Below are 9,459 nucleotides of genomic sequence, written 5' to 3' on the forward strand. Positions count from 1 at the left end.
CTCCACTAATCAAACACAGCCCTTTGAGTAATTCAACAACTGAAAAGGATTTTATGTCATGGCAAATAAGAAGATTTGATTGCAAAGAACAAATGGTATTATCAACAGTTAACTATAAAAAAAAAAAGGTAAAAAGAGCTGGAGTTTGTTACCTCAGTCAGAAAACAGCAATGCTACAGGCTTGGGGTAGTGTGGCTGGAAAGCTGCCTGGCAGTAAGGGATCTGGGAGTTGTAATAGACAGGCTCCTGAATGTGAGCCAGCAGTGTGCCCAGGCGGCCAAGAAGGCCAATGGCTTCCTGGCTTGGATTAAAAATGCTGTGGCCAGCAGGAGTAGGGAGGTGACTGTCCCCTTGGACTTGGTTCTAGTGAGGCCACACCTCAAACACTGTGTTCAGTTTTGGGCACCACAATACAAGAGAGATGTGGAGGTGCTGGAGCATGTCCAGAGGAGGGCAATGAAGCTGGGGAAGGGCCTGGAGAATAAATCTGGTGAGGAGCAACTGAGGGAGCTGGGGAGGGTTAGTGTGAAAAAGAGGAGGCTGAGGGGAGACCTCATTGCTGTCTACAACTACCTGAAGAGACACTGTGGAGAGGCTGCTGCTGGGCTCTTCTCACAGGTAGTTGGAGGCAGAACAAGGGGGAATGGCCTCAAGCTGAGCCTGGGGAGGTTTAGATTGGATATCAGGAAAAGGTTTTTTATGGAGAGAGTGGTTAGGGACTGGAATGAGCTGCCCAGGAATGTGGTAGAGTCACCCTCCCTGGATGTGTTCAAGGGTCATTTGGATGTGGTGCTTAGGGATATGGTTTAAGGTGAATCTTGTAGAGTATGGTTCTAGGTTGGACTTGGTGCTCCTGAGGGGCTTTTCCAACCTGCATGCTTCTGTGACTCTGTGTAAAATCAGTTTGTATTTTAGATAAAGAAAATTCTGCCATAAAAATATTAAAAAGATGTGTCCCAACCAACACTTACAATAGTGGCAAATACATTTTTTCCCCAAAATGGATAGCAATAGTGGTGAAAATTGCACTCTTACAGTGTCTGCATGAACATCATAGCAGTTTCACTCACAAGAAATAGTTTCAAATGGGGGTATAATGAGCAACTGTGTTATTCCTAAACAAGGCCCCTGAAAGGCAGGAGCATCTGTAAGGTCAAGTATTCATTCAACAAACATGCAAACAAAATTCCAGCACTGATACGTCTTTTAATTCCAACCTCTGCCAAGAGCATCTCTTACACTGTCCTGTTTCCTCACAAAAGAAATAATGGCTCCAGAAGAAGAGAATTCAGATCACACATCCTTCTCAGAAGCTGCAACACCTATTTAAGCCTTTCAGCTGCTAGCTTGAATGCATCATAGAATCACAGAATCAACCAGGTTGGGAGAGACCAACCTATCCCCCAGCCCTATCCAGTCAACCAGACCATGGCACTAAGTGCCTCAGCCAGGCTTTTACTGAACACCTCCAGGGATGGGGACTCCACCACCTCCCTGGGCAGCCCATTCCAATGCCAATCACTCTCTCTGCCAACAACTTCCTCCTAACATCCAGCCTATACTTCCCCTGGCACAACTTGAGACTGTGTCCCCTTATTCTGTTGCTGCTTAGACATCCCTGATCTGACCCAGAAGAAGAAAAGTAACTCTCCAGCCATTGATGACTTCTAAGAAAGCAACATACCAAATTTAACTTTATTTTTAAGGTAGGTAAGATGGATGCTGCAGGAAAGCTGCTTTGCAGCTTACAAAATACAATGTCACCAGGTGCACAGAAGTGGCAACCAAACAGAACATGGTTCACTTTCAATAAGGTTTTAAAGAGAAGTTTTTTATATCTACTTGGCAATGGTGAGGTCACATCTGGACCACTGCAGTGGAGTGCTGCTGCACCTCTGTGCAGGACAGATGTTATATTAGAGAGAGGTCAGCACAGGACCACAAAAATGGCCTGGAGCAGGAGCTTTTGACAGATGAGGACAGGCCTGAGGAACAGTGCCTGTGCAGCCTGGAGAAGAGATGGGGTCAGCAGTAAAGAACAGGACTGTGGTTATTTCCCCAACAAAAGGAGCGTGTGTGGGAGTTGCAGAGAGCAGATACTTTTCTCAGAGATGCAATGTGAAACTGACATATGCTGCAGAAATGGAAATTTCAGTTAGAAAAAGGAAAAGGGGAAAAAAAAAAACCACAACAAACTACCAACTACCCACAAAATACTACTTTAGGAAGGGTCAAGCACTAAACCATTGCCCAGAAAGGCTGAGAATCTCCTTCTCTGGAAATATAAAAACTCAGCTGGATAAGTTCTTGAGTAACCTAAGCCAGTACTGAAGTGAACCCTGCAGTGAGTAGGAGGTTCAACCAAATGACCTCCACAGGCCTCATTTTCTAAGAGATGTTTTTCTATTCCCTGTAATGGGAATAGATGTGGATCACAAACTGGGCTCTACTGTACGCTGAGAGACACTTAGGGAATACCAACTGTGACAGATATCTGAGCAGACTGTGCCTTTACTAAGTACTCCACTTTTTAAAGTAATAGTGGAAAATGCTACTTCTAAAATGTATATTTAGGTAAAACAGAAGTATGCTGTGGGGAATCATTCCAGCATAAATCAGCAAAGCCAGCTGCACAGCACAAGAACATATTAATACCCTGATAAATACCATGACCTAGGGTAGGGTGTCCCTGCCCATGGCAGGGGGGGTGGAACTAGATGATCCTTGTGGTCCCTTCCAACCCTGACTGATTCTATGATATTCATCCTTAACACAGTGAAATTACTTTTACTTTTGATGTGCACATCAAAAAGGAAGCAGAAGTAATTTCACAAAGTCCACAGGAAAAGCACTAAGAAGAATCTAACTAGGAAATTAAATACTAGTTTAACCCTCTAGACATCTAGGTGAGCCAAAATCCAACCCCATACTGAACTTCCCTCTCAGACTAAGAAATGTGCACCTTGTAATAAAGTGATTGTGTTTGTTATAGAAGAGTTGTATTCAGTGTCAATAACAACCAACACTTAACAGAGACTTAGACAAGAAATATGCCTCAAGTCAGTAATAACACATTTCACTGAGACAGCTTCCTTGAGTTGCTCACTTGGGTGGTCCATCAAATTGTTTCTGGTCTTACTATGATCCTAGGTCAGAACTGTTAAAGATAGCTGTAAGAAAAACAGGGAATACTTTTATAGCCACCTGATTTAAGCCTGTAGCCCATATGTGTTTCATCCAGTCCTTAGTACAAGAAGAGTTGTTTTCTTCTCTCTTACTGAAAAATAATCACACAGGTAATAAGCAAATCTACAAAACTCTATTAACTGGAGATTCAGTTAAAACACAAAAATCCACTCCAGGCCATGGAGCAGCTTGCTTGCTTTCTACTGAGCATTTTTTTAGCCTGCTCACTCTAACAACCTGCATACATTTGTACATTCTGAAAGGTAGGGGGTTTCTTATTTAGAGATGTTCAAAATTCTCTTGTAGTAGACACTACTGCTGTTTTCTGGATGAGCCTGGGTGCTAGGTGGGACTGGATGATATTGGAGGTCTCTTCCAACATTGTTGATTCTGTGATTCTACAGTGCAATGTTAGGTTAAGTTAAAATGAGAGATGGGCCCCTCAATTCAAGAGAGATGTTGAGGTGCTGGAAATGTGTCCAGAGAAGGGCAACAAAGCTGGTGAAAGGCCTGGAACACAAACCCTACGAGGAGAGGCTGAGGGAGATAGGTGTTTAGCCTGAAGAAGAGAAGGCTCTGGGGTGACCTCATTGCTGTCTACAACTACCTGAAGAGAAGTTGTAGCCAGGTGGGGGTTGGCCTCTTCTCCCAGGCAACTAGCAACAGAACAAGGGGACACAATCTCAAGTTGTGCTGGGGGACCTATGGGCTGGATGTTAGGAGGAAGTTGTTGGCAGAGAGAGTGATTGGCATTGGAATGGGCTGCCCAGGGAGGTGGTGGAGTTGCCATCCCTGGAGGTGTTCAGTAAAAGACTGGATGAGGCACTTAGTGCCATGTTCTGGTTGATTGTCTAGGGCTGGGTGCTAGGTTGGACTGGATGATATTGGGGGTCTCTTCCAACCTGGTTGATTCTATGAAGATAAATAAAAAGAAGGGAAAATAAATATAAGGCTGGTTGCATAAAACAGAAAAAACAAACAAACAAACAAAAACTTTCCTTCATTGAAGCTGGAAGTTGTGAGGTGTCATCTTGAATGAGTTTAGAAAGAATTAGTCCTTTCCCTGGTCCAAGTGTGTGACAATGGCCTGTTCCTTATTATAGCTCTATCCACAAATGTGATTGTATAATGCTTACGTTTTTCTGTCTCAGTCACATCTATTTTGTGTTCTGAGTCACAAGAACAAAACCAAAGCCTAAGTACATCTGTCTCAAACTGTCCCTTCTAACTCTTCAATTCTTTTACATGTTAACAACTAATAAGGAAGACAGAGTAAGCTTGAAACAAATTATTTATCATCAATTAATAAATTAGCCTAAAGTGTGGGTTTAGTCTTCCCTAGACTATGTGGGGATTGAGTTTAATTCACTGAGTGGTTCTGGATGGAAGTTTTTCTTATCCTCAGCTAATTGAGAAGTAACTGTAATTTGCTTCTTTAATCAAAAGCTCAATACCAAAGCATTTACCTCAGACAGAGCACTCTGCTACTTTACACCACTAAGCTGCACTTCAGTTTTCATATTTAACCTTATTCTATACAGTTTTGGTGTTTTTTTTCCCTAGAAATAAAGGAAAAGTAAAACCTTTCTGTGAAAGAAGAGACATCACTCACAAAAGTGGCAATGCTTTTCACTGCAGTGCTATTACGAATGTTACAGATAGAGATTGGCTTTTTCAAACCTTGTGAACCTTCTCAAGGTTTCTCAGGTCTGCCAGGGCAGCATTTATTTGCACAGATTTCTGTTCCTCAAAGAGACTTGAAAACTAAACTAATGGGTAACATCAGTTCTGTTAGGAATTCAAAGACTCAATATGACAAGTGTTTTCTACTAATGCTTGGCAGAGACAGCTGGAAACATGAATGCTTCTACAGTGACATTTCAGCATGGTTAAAAATTCACAAGTTTTAAAGGAAATGAAAGTAATACAATTTCAGTGAAGTGACCTTTTAGTTTGACAGCTGATTTAAAGTGCTTCAGAGAAAACAAAACAACCCTAAAGGATATTCTTTCTTAGCTTTTGATATATCAAATCCTCAACTGAGCAGTCTGCCATCACACTGCACCTCCATGCAAACAAAGACTCTAGCTGATCTATGTAAAGTTTTGTTCTTCACTCAAGTACACTGGCAACCTCTAGAGAAAAACTTTTAAAGCAGGGCTGTTAATTCAAAAGGCTACTGAAGAGTGTCTGTAAACATTTCATAGAATCATAGAATCCAACTTGGAGGTTGGAAGAGACCTCCAAGCTCATCCAGTCCAACCTAGCACCCAGCCCTAGACAATCAACCAGAACATGGCACTAAGTGCCTCATCCAGGCTTTTACTGAACACCTCCAGGGACAGCAACTCCACCACCTCCCTGGGCAGCCCATTTCAATGCCAATCACTCTCTCTGCCAACAACTTCCTCCTAACATCCAGCCTATAGGTCCCCCAGCACAACTTGAGATTGTGTCCCCTTGTTCTGTTGCTGGTTGCCTGGGAGAAGAGACCAACCCCACCTGGCTACAACCTCCCTTCAGGTAGTTGTAGACAGCAATGAGGTCACCCCAGAGTCTTCTCTTCTCCAAGCTAAATTTGAGACTTCTCAGAAAGTCACTATCACCTGGAACACCAAAGAAACCTGTTTAGCTGAGCTAACTCACTTTCAGCCATTCCTCTCATCTATATTTAATGGAAGTAAATATCATCATTGATTTGTACTTGGCCATCCCAGAACCAAAGAAGGAGGCAATCCTAAACATCCCCATCCCAGTGGAGCACTGGAAATTAGTTATTCCACCTCTGCCAGTGTAGCAATAAAGCCTAGCACAGAAAACCAGCCAAGTGTATGCTCCATAAACTAAGCAACTTTCAAAAAGCAAAAGTAATTAATCTGGAATTACATTCACGACTTCAGACCCCAAATCACCTCTGAGCGGTGCAAATCATTCTCTTACCCACAGAAACAAGTCTAAAAACTTCTGAAGCTGTCTGGAGCTTCCTAGCAAAGCTTCTTCTCTGTGCAAAGCAGGCTTTTCTCAAGACAATTGCCAATTTTTAATTCTTTTTTCTCCCCCCAGACTCAACTGTTTTCCAATGCTTTGCTCCCACGAATCAGAAGAACTATACTGCAGAAGGGAAAATACTGTAATGGGGACTCATACAAAAAAAAATTAAAGTGATGTTACTCAGTGCCCAAAAGCACAAAATGCTTCAAAAAAGGACATAGGAAAGAAGGCAAAGGTACAATAGTTGTTTTCCAGATGTAGTTTCCTGTCAGCAGTGAATTGTGGTTTAGGGACTTCCTGAGTCAGATCTTGTATAAACACTTTTGTGTTTAAGTCTGGGTGGTATTTTTCCTTTATAACATTTCTTCTCTGAATCTGTCTACTTGTTCTTTTTCTTGCTTTTTCTTCCACATACACCTTTAGGGAAAAAAAAATGTTGTTTTTAAAAGACCTTGTGGTAAATTAATTCAGAGACCGAACCTCGCAGTATCTGAAAAACTCATCAGTTTGATTCCTCAAAGCCTGCCTTTTTAAGATCAGCTCATTCTTATCTATTTTTGTTTTCCTTGAGCTTCTGATCACTGACTCAAAGTTAACTTCTATGACCAGCTGTTTCACGGTATTTTCTCCAGATTTGAAAGCCAAGTCTAAAATCAGACCACTCCCTGCTGATTGAATTACACTAGTGAAGACAATGTTAAGCTTTCTCAGCCAGAAATAACTGGCTATTAGCATCCTGATGTTAGTAGGATCTGTTATTTTCCAATCATAGACCTGAGTATAAGCTGATCTTTGAGGTTCTCAGTAGGAAAAGCAAATGGAACATCTATGAAATGCTTTGAAAATCTTGTCATGCAGCCTAAAGCCTTTAGCAAAAGCAACAAACTCCACTCCACAGTCCTACAACCCAAGGAGAACACATTCCCATTTGGTCCAAGCAGATCGTCCACACCAAAGCTAACCTCATTTTTCTCTTCAATCCTTCCCGAAGCGCAAACACACTCAGTGTTATCCAAACAATTCAGACATCCTACAAACACTTGGCAGATCCAAACAAAATCTCCCTATCACCTATTGAGTTGACACAACTTTATTTTTCACAACAGATTGAAGAAATCAGGCGACTCTGTCATGCACAATTTGGAAGGACCCACGGACCAAAGTTTCCAGGGGTAAGCTGTTTAAAACAGCTTTAAAAAGACAAAAAAAGCATTCAGCACTTAATCAGAAGGTTGGTCTGTGTAGTGCTATGTTGTTCCTTATTCAGAAAGGATGATCAAAGAAATTTGGTTTGGCTACTTTTGATCTTTCAAGTATTTTTATTTATCATGTGATTATCTGTAACAGAACATTAATAAATAAGAAACATACCACAAGAGAAGTCTCTGTTTAGTCTCCTTCACTGGGTAAAAATTTAGGCATTTAACTGCACTTAATTAAGTGGCTCTAAAATTAATGGAGCTTAAATACATGTTCAAGAACTTAAAAGCTGTTTTGGATTGTTTATAAATACGTTCCTAAATAAAGAATTCTATCCTTGGGGACTCTGCTGCTTTCAAGAACCATGGTGCTCTGGGGCATAACAGCAAGTTAGAAATATGTATTTTGCTACAAAAGAATCTAAAAATGCTTCTTTTTGAATGAAAACTAAATTCTCAAGTAGTAATCTTGGTAGGGAGTCACCTTCCTACCACTGTAAGTAGTCAAAACCTTGGGAAAATGACAGCACAGGAACCAGGCACCTCAGTACACTGGCAAACATTCATGGCAACCCACTGCTCTTCACTCCTGCTCTCCCGTTCCCTCCCTAGAGAAACTCTATCTGTAGGCTGAAAAGGCACCTTGGAAATGAAGGAGTGCAAGCCTTGTGCAAGTTGGGGAAAAAAAAGTAATGGGCTCTTGCTAACTGTGTCAAAAATGAATCAAATTATCACATTCTGCTTCAATTGCATCAACTTTTTCAGTATAAATGTAGTGCTTTGGAAAAGCTTTGGACTGCTTTCATCCCAGTAACCAGCCTATGCTACTTAAGGGCAGTGAAATAAATACTTCAGTCCCTGGTTTTGTGTTCTCTCTCTCTTTAGCTACACGGGTAAGCTTTAAAGGTAAATTAGAAAACAATGATAACATAACAGCAGCAAGCAATGCTGAGATTCCCTGCAAGGATATCAGGCCATATGGTAAAACTACAAGAAACTTTAAATGCCCAAGGGGTACTAAATTATTAGTGTCACCTGCTTAAACATGTGCTTTCCTGACAGAGCAGACATTCACTTTTATGATAGAAATAATTTATTGCTATAAAAGCCAGTACCTATCCATGTCTGAACTTTGTGGAACAGATAAGTTTGCTTTAATCCACTATTGTTAAACCTCTTTGTCTTTTGATTAACCCAAGTGTTCGCAGAGTGATTTCCTCAGTTTGTTCAAAACCCAAAGGTCTTAAGAATTGCTTGAAAAACCATGAACAAACACATTATGTGACAGTGGAACATCTGCCTTATGAGAAAAGGCTGAGGAAGCTCAGCCTCTTCAGCTTGGAGAAGAGAGGACTGAGAGATGATCTCGTTAATGTTTATAAAGATGTGAAAGATGAGTACTGGGAGGACAGAGCCAGGCTCATACTATCACTGGACAGCAGTATGAAAAGGGGCAATGAGTTCAAGCTGGAGCATCGGAAGGTCCCCATGAACATATTGAGAAACTTTTTCACTGTGTGACAGAAGTGTGGCAGAAGACTGGAACAGCTTAGGCTGCCCAGAGAGGTTGTGGAGTCTTCTGTGGAGACATTCAAAACCCATATGATGTGTTCCTGTGTGACCCACTCTGTGTAATCCTGCTCTGGCAGGGAGAGTTGGACTGCATGATCTTTAGAGATCCCTTCCATAGAATCACAGAATGCACAGAATCATAGAATCAACCAGGCTGGAAGAGACCTTCAAGAGCACCCAGCCCTGGCCAGCCAGCTAGACCATGGCACTAAATGCCTCATCCAGGCTTTCCCTGAACACCTCCAGGGACAGTGACTCCACCACCTCCCTGGGCAGCCCATTCCAATGTCAATCACTCTCTCTGTGAAGAGTTTCCTCCTAACATCCAGCCTGTACTCCCCCCGGCACAACTCGATACTGTGTCCTCTTGTTCTGTTACTGCTTGCCTGGTAGAAGAGACCAATCCCCACCGATTTCAATACCACGTAGCTGTCTAAAGAAGGATAGGATGCACAACACCACTGAAATAAGTCTGGGTTGCTAAACTGTTGATAAAAAGTAGCTTAATTAC

General features: G+C 41.7%; 1 protein-coding gene across 10 annotated transcripts in view; it reads right to left on the minus strand.

Annotated features, from left to right (window-relative positions):
• The window catches only part of RALGPS1 (Ral GEF with PH domain and SH3 binding motif 1), a 95,959-nt gene that overhangs the window by 39,836 nt on the left and 46,664 nt on the right, over window positions 1-9,459 (minus strand). The window lies entirely within an intron of this gene.

Source organism: Pogoniulus pusillus, chromosome 35 (assembly GCF_015220805.1).
Source record: "Pogoniulus pusillus isolate bPogPus1 chromosome 35, bPogPus1.pri, whole genome shotgun sequence".
Classification (NCBI taxonomy): Eukaryota; Metazoa; Chordata; class Aves; order Piciformes; family Lybiidae; genus Pogoniulus; species Pogoniulus pusillus.